This window comes from Castor canadensis, chromosome 11 (genome assembly GCF_047511655.1).
Source record: "Castor canadensis chromosome 11, mCasCan1.hap1v2, whole genome shotgun sequence".
NCBI lineage: Eukaryota > Metazoa > Chordata > Mammalia > Rodentia > Castoridae > Castor > Castor canadensis.
Window position 1 is genome coordinate 138,805,113 of NC_133396.1, and position 18,206 is coordinate 138,823,318.

At 44.3% G+C, this 18,206-nt stretch overlaps 1 long non-coding RNA gene across 3 annotated transcripts in view; it reads left to right on the forward strand.

Annotated features, from left to right (window-relative positions):
* LOC141413988 (uncharacterized) overlaps positions 1-13,422 on the forward strand; it is a 31,118-nt gene extending 17,696 nt beyond the window's left edge. The window contains exons 2-8 of one of the 3 annotated variants that reach the window (XR_012439111.1): positions 2,282-3,323; positions 4,006-4,120; positions 8,063-8,257; positions 9,179-9,297; positions 11,544-11,792; positions 12,080-12,864; positions 13,210-13,422. This is a non-coding gene — a long non-coding RNA (uncharacterized lncRNA). Of the gene's footprint in view, positions 1-2,281; positions 3,324-4,005; positions 8,258-9,178; positions 9,298-11,543; positions 11,793-12,079; positions 12,865-13,209 lie in introns of all 3 variants that reach the window. The other 2 variants (XR_012439110.1, XR_012439112.1) reach the window with 2 other exon arrangements.
* The last annotated feature ends 4,784 nt before the right edge of the window (positions 13,423-18,206 follow it).

An 18,206-nucleotide genomic window follows, 5' to 3' on the forward strand; every position in this document is an offset into this window, starting at 1 on the left:
CTCTAGGGTACTGCTTTTGTTTTCATTTTATTAAAAGCTTTAACATTTTTATAGTTTAAAATATCATCCTTGATTTTACTATTTTAATTTCGAAACTGGAGCAGTGTGTTCCCTGTTTCTCCTGGCCTCTTCTGCCCCCCTCTCCTTGGGGACCCAGAGGTCCTGTTAACACTTAATAATCAATCCCCATGTAGTCGTAGGCGGAACTTTTGGCTGAAACAGTTAGCTTGTGGGACAATCAACAGTCCCACACCTAAAATCACTGCTCTTGACCAAGCAGCAGTGTGGAGAGCCTGAGCTTCACTCCAGAGGGCAATAAATCCAAGCCCAAAGCAGCCTCTGAGAGGTGCTGAAACCCGTTATCTTATCACCTGCACCACTTAGGCCCTGCAAGAGGGAATCCTTGGATCAAAATCAAAATAGTCTCCAGTCCGCATGGTCTTCTAAAGAACCATTGTTTATTCAGAGTTCAATCATTAATCAAATCCACAAACATTTATTTAGCACTTACAGTATTCCAGAAATTATGCTATTCACAATAGGAGAACAGAAGTGAACAAGAAGTGAACAAGAGTTCCTGCCGTCAAGATGCTCAGCTAACCAGATAATTAATTATTTGACAATGCATTGAGTGTGTTGGTGGAGACTTGCCCAAAGAGTGCACAAGAGGAGCGACAAGCCCACCCCGAGCATGGGGAAGTCTCTTACACAACCTTGGGAATCCAATTCAGTTTCTCATCGTGCTTCTAAATTGCGCTTCTGAAACAGTGCATGAACTAGAGGTCTGGCAGATTCACTGTTTCTGGCCCTTGTTGGTGATGCAATTTTGGAAAACACAACTAACTTCTCCAAGCCTTGATTTACTCACTTGCCAGTTGAGCTAAGAATAGCAGCTGCTTTGTAAGTTTTCGGTGAGGATCAAATAAGAAAATACATGTATGTCAAATGCTTAGCGCAATTTTGTGCACGTAGGAGGTGTCCATAAGTGATAGATGGTTATTAGCGGGTGACGTAATAGCAGTGACAGCTCCCTGTATTCCTCATATTTCATCCATTTAGGAGATACTTGCTAAGTGTCTGCCATATGTCAGACTCTGTGGAGAACACAAATGACAGGATACACATGAAGTACTCTTTTTTTAAAATTCATTTATTCATATGTGCATACATTGCTTGGGCCATCTCTCCCTGCTGCTCCCCACATCCTCTCTCTCCCCCAACTCCCCTCACTTCCAGGAAGAACCTGTTCTGCCCTCTTCTCCAATTTTGTTGAAGAGAATAAGAAAGATGTAGTGTTTTGGCTAGTTGAGATAAGGATAGCTGTACAGAGATTCCTAGCATTGCTTCCATGCACTTGTGTATTACAACCCGAATTGGTTCATCTCTACCTGACCTCTGGAGTACTCGTAAAGGCTTTGGCTTAGTGTGGAGAGGACACGCAGATAAGTAGCTACCCTCCTATCTATGTCCAGACTACGGCCAGTAGGAATGGAGCTGGAATTGTCCTGCAGATCAGGATTGGTCCTCACCACATGGACAGCATTTCATCTACTGGACTGGGCAGAATTTTTAATTTCAGACACAGCTCCCACTTTTCACCTGCAGTCTGTCTTGGTGCGATACAACTTGTTTTGTTCTGACCTCTGGCTTTCATTTTGGCCAGGGTTGATGTCTTCCTTTGGATCCTGTGACTTGGATCACTGTAGGCACATGCCTGAATGAGAGCCTGTACCAAGACTCACCTTGAGGTTGACAAGATGGCAAGTTGAAGTTGGAGATTGTTAAGAATATCCAAGGAGGGATGGAAAAGGGCTACACGAGCATAAGAAAAGCAGCCTGGCCTGGACCTCAACATGAGGACTTGGGGCAGGAAGCAGCCAACCCTATGGCAGCAGGATTCATTCTTGGGGAGTGCGGAGCTCAAGCGCACCTGTGTGCTGACCTCATGCATCTCCATGTACACACACCTCTTGTTAACACTCACACAGAGCCTCTGACTATAGCTCACATTGCCTGAAAACTCATCAGCCTATTTACTAATTATAGCAGACTAGTTTCAGCCATAGGAAATTAGAAGCTAATTTTTCAATAAGCCCTGTCTCCAAGGATCGTTCATAAAATCAAAGAGGAAAATACCTGGCCAATCGAATTTATTATCACAATTAAATAATGCTAAATGGCTATTTGTGGGATAAGCTTAAATTAGGGAATTATATTAGCAGCTCTAATCGTTACTGATTATTTACTGATCTGCCACTTTGACGTTGTTTCAATTTTGCAGTTATGGATCAGATTGAAATTTACAGCATCCTTCTTCAACCTCCTGTATCCTGAGACAAGATGTCTTACATTCTTGTTGCTCAAGCACTGGACTTAACTGGAGTCGCACCATGGTCCTGTCACTTCACGACAATCTGGTGCAGGTCAGCCAGTCTCTCCGAGTCTTCAGGTCCTTCTTCATGAATGCGGAAAATAATACTGGTTTTACAGAATGTTATAGGGATTAAATGATGGGGATTTATGAAGGTAACTGACAAGTAGTAATGGTTAAGGTTTACTGAGTACTTAACATGTACTGGGAGCATGTAGGAATGCCTGGCACGTCACATGGTAGAGGATTAACTTATTAATTTTCATAAAACTATATGGAATATTGATTATCACTCCTGTTTTACAGATAAGAACACCGAGGCACCAAGACCTTTAACAATTTGATAAACGTTCTCAAAATGAACATGCAGTAAAGCAAAACTCTGAGTGCAGATATCCTTCTCCAGAACCTACAACCCACATCTAACCATTAGGCAGTTTTGCCACTTACTGCCTCAGTGATCTGAGCATACTGGGTGCTCAGTAATCACAAATACAGCCAACCACGAGAGTTCCCACCAAACATAAGCTCTTTTCATTATTTATCTCTTTTGTTGTTCTTTTGAGACAGAATCTCACTATGTAGCCCAAGCTGCCTTGACCTTGCTATCCTCCTGCCTCAGCCTCCTGACTGCTGGGATTACAGATGTGCACCACCATGCCTGGCTGTAAGCTCTTTTGAAGCTAGCACAGTGCTTTGCTTGTGTCTCTCCTTCACAATTGGTAGCAGTGGGCTTGGGATAATTGGGCCCATGTGATTGGAAGGGTGCGATGAGAAGCGGGAGGGCTGAAAAGGATAAGATAAAGCACTTACTGATTGCAAAAGGAGCCGAAGCCCAATGATGCTGCTGTGCTCATTCAGTCTCCTAACTGCAGTTCATCGGAGCCAGGCTAAACTCTGCTTAGATGACCCCTGAGAATCTGGCTTGGACATCCTTTTTTGGGAAATACTGGTAGGTAACAAAGAAACAACGTGAGAACAGTTGGTGAGTTAATATCTGAGATGCAATTCAGATGAAGTCACATCTAGACCCTGCCAATTTTCAGCTGCTTCCAGCATCTTACCACATGCTGGATCCTTCTCTCCACCTCATTCCAAGCACCTCTGCTTCCCAGTCACTGCAGCAAGCACCATCTTGGACCTGTCTGTCTCCCTGAGGCTCTGCCTCAGTCTGCTCCTCAGTGTTCAACACTCAAGCGTACATATGCCTTAACTGAATTCACTGGGCTTTTTTTATTATTCGTGGTCCATTGAATGGTTTGGGTTTTATCCCTTCCTTCCTCCCACACTCAACCCCACTGCACTCTAATCCATGTGTGTCACTTCTCCTCACACACACATTACCTGCTCTTCCCTGTCCCCAGGTCATCGTGGTCTGCTGTTCCTTTCACCTTCAGCCTCCTTTCTCACCTTTCAATTCCCATAAGCTTATTGCTGTTTACTAGACAACCCAAAGAGACATGTCATCAAGGGCCACAATGATCCTTTACTCTTTCTTCTCAAAGGATACACGATGTAGACACTGTAGCCATCAGCTGTCAGATGCATCAGTAGTTTCCTCATTCCTCGCCATGCTGTCACAGCAAGTCAATGGACTGTGTATCAAATCCAAACTTTGTCTTTCTTCGGGACAGGTCTGCCTCACTGTGTGATTACTTTTGAAGAAGGCTGTCTTTGAAGCATTCTGCCTTCCTGTGGAGGACGGGCAGACCTCACAGTCAGAGCCAACAGCACTCAGTAGATGGTGAGGTGAGAGCGGGGAGCAGTTGTGCCCAGATGCTAGGTGTTCACTTCTTTTGACCCCTTCACAGACACCTGTTACTCCTCCAATGCTTTGAATAAAGTGACCAAGTCAAATTACTTTCCTCCCAAAGAGGATCACGGCAGGTCTCAGTAGAGGAAGGTAACTTGACAATGATAGAATGGCTTTCCCATCAGCGTGTTGACAAGAAAAAGAAACATTTCATCCCTGTCCTCATTTTATAGCCACTAGGGTGCTTCTAGTCTGGGATACAGTAATCCTACCTGCTTTAAACTCGTAAGTAGGTTACTTATGCTACAAGTCTGTAGTTCCTGTTCGAAGTGTTGGGCGCCATTCCTCACCAGGCTCTTTCTTCTAGCTAATGTCCTATAAATGGCCTATTTGAGAGAGATTCAGAATGGAATCTCTCCCATAGCTACAATGACCCTCTGTCACTTTAGAACTCTATGATGAATTTCTCCTTAACAAATTCCAAGTTTAGGTCTTCAATATTTTGTCTGAGGACTATGAAGAATTCACATACGTTAGAACTTGACCATTTGCTGCTGTACTTTTTCATTCTCTTCAGGAAAACATCAAAAGTAGCTTACAACTATTTTAGAGTAGGACAGTCTTTCCTAAAATTGTAGTATCACATGGGGACTTTGATTTCATATGAAAACAGTAGCAAAATTTCATAACTTCTCCAAATACAGATTCCTAACTTAGTTCAGTTTATCCTTTTGGACTACTGATATGTTCATAGCACTCAACTAGGTGAAAGAAGGGCAAAAGTGGAAGCAGGAAAATGAGAAAAAAAATAAACGAGCTTTTATGTACGCTTGCTTTAAAGAAGTTCCAGGTAATTCTTGTTGCTGGTGGTAGTTATGTTTCAGTAAGCAGCTATGAACACTGAATTAAGTGAAGACTGAACAGTTCCTCCAGGGAGAAATACCGGGTTAGGTTCCTTTGAGCCTCTGGTCACATTTTTGTCAACTGATCAATACCCTTGTTTTAATGTGTGTTTCTGTTATAGGCTCATTATTTAATATACATTGTTGACTCATTAACCTTGAGCTCACGGCCAGTAGCACATAACTCATGCTTGAACGAAGCTTGTTGAACAAACATGTTTTCTCTGGGAGGCACATCAAGCCATATTGCATTTAGCAACACTAACCAGCTCTGTGGCACTACCCTTGGGGGCCATTTGAAAAAGCAAAGTCACCAAGGAAAAACAAAAACATGAAAAATGTGGCACTAATTAGGCCACAAAAAGGACACCTACGTACAGTGTGAGAGCTGAGGCAAGAGGCACTGTCACCTTGTTCTGCCTCAGTTGGGAACATGTATATCAGGTGAACAGAACTGCTGACCCCTCCGCACATGCCCGTGGATGAGACACAGCAAGCGTTGATTCTGGGGTGACATAAATTCAGAGAGCAGGCAAACCCACAATTAGGGAATTTGTGAATGACGAGGACAAACTGTTTTAAAAGGCATGTTAAAAACAAATGATAAGATTTACAAGAGGCTAGAACAGAATGGGACCTGGGCCTACTACAGAATTTGTGGGGCCAGTACACAATGAGAAAGGGGGGTCCCCTTGTTTGAAAACACCACAGTAGAGCAGAAACCAAGTGGAGGGCTTCTGTGAGCAGGGACCCTTTACCACTGCACAGTTCCTAAACCCCCAAACTGACCCTAAGACGTAGATGAATGCAACCTGGGGTCAGGTTTGGGACTGAATCAAGAATTGCTTTACAGAGAGGGTAGCATTTAAATGAAGCTGTGGATAATTTGAAAAAGTAGCACTAATGAATGGCTGAGCACCACTAATTCTGTAATGCCTATTATAGCCCAGATGTGTGCCATAGACTCCAGAGTACAAAGGTTGTGTCATATATGGCCCTGACCACATGCCAGGTCCTGGGACAGATGTTTACCATGCCTTATCTCATGTAATAGTGACAGCAGCTGCACACAGAGCAATGCCATTATCACCCCCTTTTATAGTGGAGGAAAAGAACACTTGGTGGGGTTAAAAAACATACCTAAAGTTGTACAGCAAGAGGCAGAGAAAGGTTTGTCTCCTGACTGACCTCAAACTCAACTTAACCTCTACCAGTCCATGTTTACCTGTTTAACACAAGAACACATTGCCCAGCTTACCCATGGAGGCAACCTTGGGATCTCGCTATTGATGGAGCCAGGTCAGAAGACATACAGATCGCATGGATTACAGGACGGGTGGCCTGACCTGGGAGTGCACCTCCTTCCCAAGCCTGCTCTGCCATCCCATTGGGTCACTCACTGTGAACAGAGTGCAGTCATGCACTCTATGTGCAGCCAGGAGTCTTTTGTTTGGATAGCCCCTTAGAGTTTACAGCGTTTCACCTGCGTTGTCTCACGGGTCCTTCCAACAGTCCCAGGAATTTGTCACCCAAATTTTATTGATGGGAGACTGAGTGTGAGGCAGGATGAGTGACATGTCTAAGGGAAGGCAGGCAGATGACGAGTGAAGGCTGGAACTGCAACCCATCTTGATGATGTTTTGGTTCAGTCCCTCACTATTTACCTATGACTGTATGGTGTCAAGCCTAGTAGTCATGCCTTATCTGCAGTTTTGCTTTTTTGTGGTTTCAATTACTCCAGTCCAAAAATATTAAATGGAAGGTTCCAGAAATAAACAATTCAAAGTTTTAAAACTGCACACCATTCAGAAGCATAGGGAAATCTCTTGATGTTCCACCCAAGGATTCAAATCTTCCTTTTGTCCAGTGTTTCCACACTATTTGAACTACCTGCCCATTAGTTACTCAGTGGCATTTTGTTTACCACATCAACTGTCAAAGTGTCACAGTTAAAGTAATGATGTAGTAGCCTGTCTCTGTGTCACAATGCCAACGTCATTCAGCTCACTTCACATGGGCACTGCATCAGCTCACATCACAAGAAGAAGGATGAGTACGGTGCAGTGAGATATTTTGAGAGAGCACATTTACATAACTTTTATTACATATACTGTTATAATTGCTCTATTTTAAGATTAGTGTTATTTATCTCTTACTGTGCCTAGTTTCTAACTCAAACTTTATCTTGGGCTGCATGTATAGAACAACAGTCTACATAGAGTTTAGTACTGTATGCAGTTTCAAGCATTCACGGGAGGGGGAGGGTTGTCTTAGAACACATCCCCTGCAGATCAAGGGGGACTTTTGTAGTTTAAATCTGGAGAGTATGGGCAGACATTGGCTCTCTCTGCCACAAGCCTTTCAGGGATCTAGTTTGTGTGCTCAGGTTGGCGTAGAAATGTGCTCTCCTTTTGCCTTTGGTTCTGTAAGCGTGTAAGAGTGGGGCAGGCTCACAGAGTGCTCCATGGTATAATTAATACTCGGGATGGTATGCGTGACAGGAATCTGCTGCCAGTTCAGGCTCTGTTTGTGGGCTACTGGGCAGCAGGGATTTTCTAGCTTCTCAGAACAGGTTAATTAAGCAGTTGCTGGAGGGGCCTCCCTTGGTATGGGAAGAGCAGCGTTTGAAGACTCCAGCTCTGACTGGCATCCTTAGCCAGCACTGGAAGGCTCTTTGGATCCAGGAAAGGAGCCCTGCCTCGCTTCTCCATGCCTTGGCTCCGGCCACTTCCCTCTGTCCTGCAGCCAATATGCCGAGTCCTTGCAGGCCCTCTGTCCTATTGCAGACATGAGGGGACAGAGCAGTCACAAAAAGAGGGGGCAAGGTTCCTTCTAGTCCAGGCAGAGCCAGACTGCTGGGGAGGGAGGAATACAAAGAGAGGCTGGCTCTGTTTTCCAGAATTAATGGTTAGCGGCTGCTGGGGCTATTTGCACTGTAAACGAAATTAAACAACAAAAAGCAGAGATGAAGCAAAGCAACCCAAGTGATCAAGACCCATTCTGCGGGTGGGTGTAAAACTCCCTTTCTCTCAGCAGAAGGGCCAAGGGTGTTCATCCAGCGGAAAGGCAAGTGCTGAGCGGGATACCTGTGGTCACTTTCTCAGGGACACACGCACACGCACACATTTGAAGGCGAACCCGCTGCCGTACTGAGCGGTGCATTTCACACATGGAGGAGGGATCTGAATCCCAAATGGAAGTCACGGAGCTCTGTGAAAATTATCAGAAGGGGTGAGTAAAAAATGCAGCAATTTTGTTCCGTTAAGTACGGAATCATTCTTCACCATCCGTCTGTCTCATCAAGAAATTTTGTGGTAGACTCACTCTATGGGAAGTTTTGTCTACAGTTCTCCATCTGCCGTGATAACCGGTATTAACCAAGCTGCCGTGCTAGCATCTTGGGGTGTGATTTTGTCAACTTGTCAGTGCTAAGCAGGGTCCGACCTAGGGAAGAGATGCACCTGAGGGGCTCAGCTCCTTACATGGCATCTCTGGACAGTTAAATACAGAATTCTAAAAGACACATGAAATCCACGGGCATCAATTCTTCTCAGACTCCCCAGCGATCCCACTGCAGCTGGAGCTCAGCTTCCTTTCCCGGTTGGGTTCCAGCGGAAGAATTCGCATTCCTGACTGTCCTGGGCTTTGGCTTCCTTAGGTCTTGTCGCTTCGTGTTCCATTCTTAGTGGCTGCATCCCCGCGTGTGTTCGTGTATGTGTGTTGGGGGGACCGCTGGGCCCTTGTGAAGCTAACTGATCCAAAGGTGGTGGCTGAGAAAGTCAGAGCTGGTGGGGTTTTTGGTGCTGGAGATTGAACCAAGGCCCCATGGCCACACTCTCAGTTCCCGCTTAAGAATTTTTTGTTCGATTAATTTTCCCATTACTTTTAGAAAGCAACTTAGGGCTAAACGGTGTTTTTAAAACAATTTGAGGATTTCATGCACTGACTGAGCTAATTGACTACATGCAGAGTTACTTTAAAAACTAGAACCCCAGTGCTGGAGACAGAAACACAGAAGGTGGTGATGGATTTCCACTTTATGATATGGACAATGACAGAAAATTTACAACTATGACCTTGACCCTTTATATGTAATAATTCATCATATTAGAAGTGTCAATGAAACAATTAACTTTAACCTATTTTTTTCAGGCATCCTCAATTGGCGAAATGTCTCCTTCAGTCTGGCCTGTCTAACCCATGTTCCAGTATATTCCATATGAAAGGCAGAGACCAGGAAAACAAGCTTATCCACAGCCATAAATGATACGGTAAATGTATTCAGACTCGTGGACACCTGCTTCATTTCTCCTCACACAGAATGGAAGTTACAACAATGACACAGCTAAGATTTGTTGAGTGGTTAGGATACACCAGACATTGTGCTAAGTGACTCACAAGCACTGCCTCATTTTAGCCCCACAGAAATAGCGGTACCGGCACTAATATTGTTCCCCCACCCCAACAGGAGAGTCCTACAGCTAATAAAGAGCAGAGCTCAAGTGTGAACTTGTTTGTTTTCCACATTGCACCCCACTAGAGAAAGGGGATTTCTAGCAACAAGTGAGAATTGAAGCTATGACACTGGATGTCAGCGCCCTAGTTGTTAAGGGAAGCGTTCACTGTCCTCAGCTATCTGGGCAGTAAGAGGCTTCCTGGTCAGTCCGGACTTATCCAGAACATGACATTGCCAAATGATTCAGATTACTTAACACTTAAGTTCCTTTGATGGCTTTTTCTATTGTCCCTCGAATTTGCAATGTGTGGTTAGGTGTATAGATTACTCTTTCCGGTGGATTACCCCTTTCTTCATTTTTTCTTGACTTGCTTCCCTCAAAATTTTATCTCAACTCCACAGTCATCTAGAGCCTCACAAAGTGTCCTTGCTTGGGATACCTTTTTTCTTTGCACTGTTTTGATTTCACATTTTCCTGTGTTTTGTTTTTATCCAGAACAAGCCGGGAAGCTCTCCTACGAAGGCAGCTCCTATTCTCAGGCATCTTGTCTAGTCTTTGCTCTGCACTAGCTTGCCTTCACTGTTCCCAACTTTTTCTCTTTTTGCATCCCCGCTGCCTTTGCTTATTTTCCTTTTTACCTCCTAAATGTGTGACCCAGCTCTTCTCACAGAGAACAACCCTTCCTAGACAGGGGAGGCTTGAAGACTGAGCAATCCATAAATTTCTGGGTCATGCCTATGAGGCTATGACCCTTCTCTCTATCAGCACCAAAAAGTGTGACATACCATGGTGACCGCAAAACCCTGCACCCCACCTTGCAGTGCACCAGGTGATCACCAAATCTTTTCTTTTATCATTGGCTGTGAAATCCCAGCACAGGAACAGAAGATGGAAAGACTGATGGATGCATTCCTTTATGCATCTGGATGGTGCCTTTTCTTTTCTTTTTTTTCCCCCCCCATTTTTTTTTTTTTTTGCAGTGCTTGGGCTTGAACCCAAGGCCTTGTGCATTCTAAGCAGGCGCTGTACTGCTGAGTTGCACCTCCAGCCCCAGGGAAATTTCTTTTATTTGGGGTTTTCTTCAGCTGACTATAGTTTCAGATTCTAATGTTACTGTAACTAATTCCTGGCAGCTGATGGATTTTTTTTTTAAGGCACAATTAAATTAAAGCAGATTTCTTTTAGTGAACTATTTTTAGTAAAATGCATAGGATTAAAAAAAAAAAAACCAACCCAACCAAAAAAAAAAAAAAACCAACCATCTCAATCTGGATGTGAGAGCTCGTTGTTAACTCAAAACCATTATGCATATTTTATTAATGTCATTTAAGAAATGAACTGGCTTATTAGTCTAAGAAAAATTTAACCTTGTATCAGTATGAATATGTGGCAAGACCACCACACCTCTATACATACTCAAGTGAGAGATTTTAAACTATTAAAAATATTAAAATGCTTGTGCACATATTATACATGGGGAGTCACTGCAAAAGGACAGAGGTGACACAATGGAGAATCTGAAACATTTGGGCTTAGGAACATCTAAGGAGTCACAGAGTGCGCATGAAAGTCTCCGTGGTGCATGTGTGTGCATGTGTGTGGGGGGGTGTGGGTGTGTGCAAGTGTGTGTGTGCATGGGGGGGTTGTAAGGAGGGGTGCTGGGGATTGGATCCGGGCCTGAGAACATGAAGTCTACCACAGAGCTAGTCCTCAAGCCCTTTTGTTATTTTTTACAAGAGACCACCTCACTATGTTGCTCATGCTGGCCTTCAGCTCCTAGGTTCAAGTGATACTCCTGTCTCAGTAGTGAAGACTACAGGTGTGCACCACTACACTGGCTCTTCAGCATCTCTAACTTAAAGTTAACTTAAGCCACATAAGCGGCCCATTTTCTAGCCCCTGAAAGTGAGGTTAGGAATTCAAGTGCCTAACTGCATGCTTGGCAAAGTGGAAAGTTCTTATTGAAGTCGGCTTTAAAAATGGGAGGTCTTTTGTGTGGTGTGGTCCCTCCCGCACATGGTAAATGGCTCTGAAGTTTCCCTTTCTCTTTTCCACTGAAGAGTTATGAGTGAGAAAATGCAACCTACTGAGAAGCAAATCCTCACTGCAAACCCGATGGTTGCCATTCCAGACTTGATTTATTGCCCTGACATCCGCCCTTCCTCCTGGCAGGAGCATCCATCCAGCATCCTCACCCCTGCCCAGGACCACAGAGCCATCTCCCCACACACCCTCCGCGCTGCTCACCAGACCCGCCATCCGTTATCCCCTCCACTCAACAGCTGTTTCTTGCTTACACTCCATGTGATGTGAGTCTTTCTAAAGCCTTTTTAAAAGATGTCTGTATGAGTTTTCTATGATTTCCTTTTGGGATCTAATTAAATGATTGTTGTTCTTCCTTTCTCCCCCCTATTACTGTATCTGACACCACCAAACCCAGCAGCTGGTTGTCCCAGGGAGGATAGGTCACTGGGTGGGTGGGTGGGCCCACAGCCCTCTCAGCCTTTACCATGGTGCCAGCTCCACGGCCATCATCACAACTGGAGCCTGGCTAGAGGTGGGAGTCACAAAGCCCACTTCTTTCCTGCACTCCCAGCATCTGGAGCCATGAAGACAGCATCAGGACCACCTGGAATGCAGGCTGCTGCCCCCCCCCCCAAGCAGAGCCAGAGTGGGAGCTGGAGGACCCGTCACTGGAAAAGAAGCAGAGAAGAGGCTTGTGACTGCTATTTGCGGCACACTGGATAGCCCACACCGAACATCAGCGCAGGCCAATGAACACAGCTAAGATGCAAAGTTTCCCACCTCTGTGGTAGAGGTCCCGTAGACATGGAAGCCAGTCTCAGGAGCCTGTAGCTAGACCTTCATTCTTCATAAAAAGTTCTTTAGATTAAAAAAAAAATTCTTCTTTTTGCCATTTATCCAAAGGGCACATAACTGACTATGGTAACGAATTTTCTGTTTGGCAAATATCCAAGAAAGAAGAGTGCAGTTACTTGAGATTTAGGCACACAGTTGGTTGTGGTAGAATCTAAATTAGCAGCCAAATGATAACACAGACCTGTACTAAGATATCCCGAAGGCTGAGGTGGGAACTCGCTTGAACATAGAGTTCAAGACCAGCCTGAACAACACAGCAAGACCTTCTACCAAAAATAAACAAATAGGTAAATTAGTAAATAGGAAACTGGAAGTCAATGTCTTTTGAGTTCTCAATTTTCATTTTGTCCCCTGAGCTCCCAAAACAATATATCCAATAGTCTGGGATATATGCATTTGCCACACTGCAAATTCTATAATCTTCTAAATCTTTCAGCAGATTCGTGTGACAACATAAACCATCAAGTCATATTCTGGACAGTTTGCCAGCAGATTTGCCAGGTGAGGTTTTTTTTTTCATTTTCTTGTGACCTATTTGTCACATTTTACAACCCAAAGTTATTATTTTGGTGCTTTGGAAAATAATTTTTAATTTGTACTTGCCAAAAAAAAAAAACTTAAACAAACAAAAAAACCCACACTGGAATTACAACATACGTAATGTGTGTGGTTTTGGGATTGTGTACTTTTTTTGGTCTTTGGATGTGAACTGTCAAAAATGAAATCCTAACCCTGCCTAGTTGACAGATTTCATAGCTGTCTAAAGGTTTAAAGCAATACAGATTGTCTGAGCCAATAAGTTGATTTGGTGAGAGCGAAGTGCTAATGAGTCTTTGATCCGTGCAGGGGCCAGTGAGCTCGAAGCACAGCCCAGCCTGCACCCCTCACCCTGCCAGCTGTCTCACAAATGCCTGCCATTGGTCACAGGGGGGACCAGGCAGAGAGGGAATGGGGATGGATCCACGCAAATCCATCATCTCTCCAAATGCATCACTCAAGTGCCTGGTCCTCTGCGTGACAAAGCAGCAGTGTTCTCTTTCTAGGCAGAGATGGGCATGTTGCAATAAAAGAATGTGATTTCAAAAATGCTGGTGTTGGTTATTAAAGGAAACTTTTTTCCTTAGGCTGCATGAGGGGAATTTTTAAAAGGTAGCATGTACAGTGGTTCGGGGTGGGAATGGGTCACATCTTTGGGAAACTTGCTGGGTCCTAGGCACTGGGCATGGGATAAGGAATGCCAGGCACACCATTGCAGCGAGGAGCAGCTGTGTTCCAGTGGGGAGGCTGAAACAGCCCACGGCAGCTGGACAAACGCAGGTGGTCAGGCTGTGTTTGTGGACGCTGACTTCTCTGTGCTCCTGCTCCCTGGATGATGGGAGACATCAAAGCCCCACACCCAGGAACAACACCGGGGTGGCCCCTCCCAAGGTGCTGATCCAGGAAAGCAACTTAGTTCCAAGCCTTGCAGGGATGGACTCGCCTTTCTTCAGCAGGTGCTGTTGTTAGAAGTAGGATGTATGACAAAGGAGAAAATAGCCCATACTGTAATTGTATTGAGAAGGTGAAAATCAAAAATAATTTCTCTTTTGCTATTTACCTTCTTTTTCTGATAAAAATGCCTTTTAACAGTCATTTTAATTAATTAATTTTAATAGATTTTAATTAAGCATCTATAACATGCCAGGTATTGAGGACAAGGGGTGGTGACACATATCCTCAGGTTGGGTTGGATAATGGAGGGTTTCCACATGGGTTCCAGGTTATATGACTTTTCTTATTACTGCTGTATTTGGGGTTGTAGACTATATAAGCTTGTAAGAAATTAGTTAATTAACAAAAGACCTATTATAAGAAAAGCTAGTAAGACAGAAAGTATAGTATCATCTAGGGTCCTGGAGCTGAGAAGATCATTTTGTCAAACTGTTAATTGCTCAAATACATGGAAATGACCAGGGCACACCCTTATGTGATAAGAGGAGGACACACAGTAACAGAGAGCCATGGCAAAGTTAGAAGGGTCATTTTGTACAAAGCAGTATTCCGGTTTTGTGTGCAAAGGCCTTGAACCCAGAATGGGTCAGTGCTGTTTCTGGCCTGTAATGTTTCCAAGGGCACTCAGTTTTCGATGAGGTGGGCTCCAAAAGCTAGTTTGGAAGTCTGTCAGAGGAGTTTGGAATACTCTGTCTCAAAAGAATCTGAGGAAGGTTCCCAGTAGCAGGGTTTCTGTGATAAGCCTGTGAAATTCTTTCCCCAACCCCGCGAATAGCTTTAGGGCCCTACAGACCATCCATTGCCTCATGTGGGCAGCCTCTTGATGCTCTCTTCCAGTTCATGCTGTTCCAGCCACACTGACTCACTGTTCTTGGGCCTTGCCAGGCTGCTCCCACCTTGGGACTTTGCACAGGGTTCCTATGCCTGCAGTGTCTGCCCCACCGATCAATCTCTGACTGACTCACTGCCTGTGCTCCTCCAGGGAGGCCCTCCCTGGGCACAGCCATCCCACCCCTCCTGCTGGGAATGGACACAGGCTGCTCAGTTTTCCTCTTAGCCCTTTCACTTTCTTAACCAGTGACTTTGTTTCTTGCTGGTCTCTTCCACCAAAAGGTGGGTTCCATGGTAGGATTTGTCTGTTTTATTCTCTGATCATTTTCAGCACCTAGAACCACACCTGGCCCAGGGTCATATCCTGTAAGCACCTGTTGAATGGATGTGACAGTGTATTTTAAGTCACTTTGCTGCAGTGGAGTCAGTGTTTTGAAGCCCACCTGTATGAACACTGGCAAATGGCTTGCCCTAAGTCTCGTTCCTCCCCTGGGAACCATGCTCTTGGCTGGCCGCCTCACAGCCCTGCTGAAATGGACAAACGGGCCCTCCTATAAAACGCTTTCACATGTTCCTCCCCACGCCCTGGGTTCTCTGCTGTATGGTCAGTGTCATGTGAACCTTCTTTAAAACTATTTAGAGCTCTTCATGCCATGGTGATGACAGAGAAGGAATGGGAGCCTCTTTCATGTTTCCCGGCACTTGCTGGGGTGATGGTAGATGTGCTGAGTGTGTTTCCATCCCAAAGACAGGCAGCGGAATTCTTACTCAGCGTCACTGGTGTCACTCGGAGCCACGTGTGTGACATGGGTAGCACGAATATCTGCTGTGTGTAGCCTTCCTTCTGAGGACTGGCATGTGATTGCAGAACATCTTGGATCCTACCTGAAAAGGATGGAGGCCTTCTCCCATCTGCTAATACCATAAGGTTCTGCCACAGGGAAAGGTGGGGACAGAGTTGGTAGTGATGGGGTCGCCAAGGCCTGAGGAGGAGGCACCACTGCAGAATGGTGCTGTTTTTAGAAGCCTCAAAGTGGATCTGTGCCCACCATGCTTGAGAACCAGTGTTCCCCTTTGAACAATTCCAGGGCTGTGATCGCATCCTGCAGAGAGAAAGTCCTCCCCTAGGCACCTGCAGTCACCTTCGCATTTCGTCTGGGCTGTCCTCCAACCTCTGGCATCTCTCAATTTTCATGTCTGTCCTGTAGCTTTAGCATCCATCCAAATTTAAATTTCTAAGATTTATTTTCAAATTTCGTTTTTGTATGTCAAGTAGACTTTACTTTGTGAATCCTGAAATCACCTTTGAAATTTTAGACAAGGGCAGATGTCACTTAATGTGACTGGCAAATGTTCCACACACCATTTGTTGTGTGTGGTTGTTGTTTTTCCTTTTGCTTCTGTTTTTTTCCCCCTCCTTAAAAAAAAAAATCACCATCATAGTATAAAACCAATTAAAACAAACTTTCAAAAACTCTTATTTCCTGGCTGTGATAGTCCAACCTCTGACTTTTTTTGAAGCACAAGATAAGACTTTCTGATTAACTGGGGGTGGGTTGTTTATCCAATCTGCTCGTTTTATACATTATGGGTGCTGCTTTTTCATTTTTATGCCATGTCAGTGGCACATAGTTTCTGAAATTAATAAGTACAATACATACTATCAATGTGTGAAATAGAAAAAAGCCCCATTTCCATAGTTTGACATACAAAAATGTACTCACACACTTTTGAAATCTACTGTCAAATCATTTCACATCTGTACCTAAAGCAAACAGACATAATGCTAACAGCTTGTTAGAATTCAGAAATGCCACCCGCTAACCAGCCCACCTGTGGCATTCTCAGTCCATCTTGCAAGCCGCACCGCCGGCTGCCAAGAAACTTGACAAGAAAATGTATATTCAATTATTGAGGAAGATTGGAAATATTGTACAGTGTGGAGTAAGGAGCAGGCACAACGTGTGGCCAACGGTCATGCTGCACCTTCTCGTTCTAACGTCTGCGTGGAGGTGACCTACTGTCATTCCCACTTGCATGAATGATGAGGCCACTGCTACATTCCCCAATGCGAAATCGACAGCCAGCTTTGCATTGTTTCTAGCAGGTTTTGTTATGTGTGGAAATGCAAAAAAAAACCCAGAAAGCAAATTCTGCACAGAGTTTGACAGGAACGACCCCATTTTCATACAATCCCGTCCTGCTGCTAAGAGTAAACAAAGGTTTCCTGCCATCCCTGACACACTTTAGAAATCATAGTAGCCATGATGTCACCCATATCCAATCATTGGGTAGTTTAAAATCCTACAAAAATCACCTTTGCTCTTTCTTAGCAAAAAAGCAAAACCAAATGCAAAGGTGGAAGCAAGCTATTAAGACCATTGGAGCAGAACACGCAGCAGCAGACCAGGGAACAAACCCTCGGTGTCTCTGCCCACACCCTGGAGCTCGTGAAATTGTCCTGCGAGCATGACATTGCGTGACACCATCACATTTCTGCAAATTATTAGTTTCTATAGAACAGAAACTCATGTGCTCACAGACGTGTCTTCTCTGGGGGTCTGTGAGTAAGAAATGTCGGTTTAGCATCTGTTCTTTTAAGGCTATTTGCTCTGGGAAGGCAGTGTGTTTTGCCATAAATTTAGGTCATTAATTTGTATCTGTTCTTTGTTTATTTAAGAAACAGGACAAAAGGGCAGCTGCTGAAACATTTGGCTGTGCCGAGGGGTAGTGGGCTCGACATGCTGGGCTTCTGCACATGACCAGCTTGAGTTTGTATCCACAGCTACAGGACAGAACTTTATGGAGACACTTTGCCAAGCCATGTGGTGCTCGGCTTCCCTTTGCATCAATACCTTGTTAATTACCTGATCCTGAGGGGGAAAAGTTAGAGAAAGTATCTGTGCAAGAGTCCAAGGACCTGTGCAAGAGAATCAGGTCTCAATCTTTCTCTCTCCCTCTCTCTCTCTGTCTTTCTCTCCCTCCCTCCCTCCCTCTCTCCCTGTCTCTTAAAACATGATAAAAATGCCTGGCAATTACGCTACAGAACACCGACATAAATCCTACAACTAGACTGCAAAGGTAACACTGTGACCTATATAATTTGATATTTGTAAACTAAAGCATGATAATATCCAGTAAACTGATTGATAACAACACTTAATGCTCTGAAATTGGCCATTAAATACAGAATCGTTTGAAAGGCATTATTGTTATAACAAAACATTGCAGAGGTTTTATTTATTATCATAAACCTAGCGGCCTCAGTAAATTAGGTGGATTCTAAAAGGTCACTTGCCGCTGTTGACACTGAGTTCCGAGCACTGTAACTCAAGCGGATCACAAAACATCGTGGTGCTCAGGAGGTCCCGATCCGAGCTTCTTCAAATAAACAGAAGGAAGCGTGGTACTTTGGATTTAAAATAGTCGTAACAATGAGACAAGAACTGTTAGACCTGTTCAAGAGGCCTTATTTGAAAATGATACATTTTCTATTCAAAATTAATGTTAGAAATAAATGA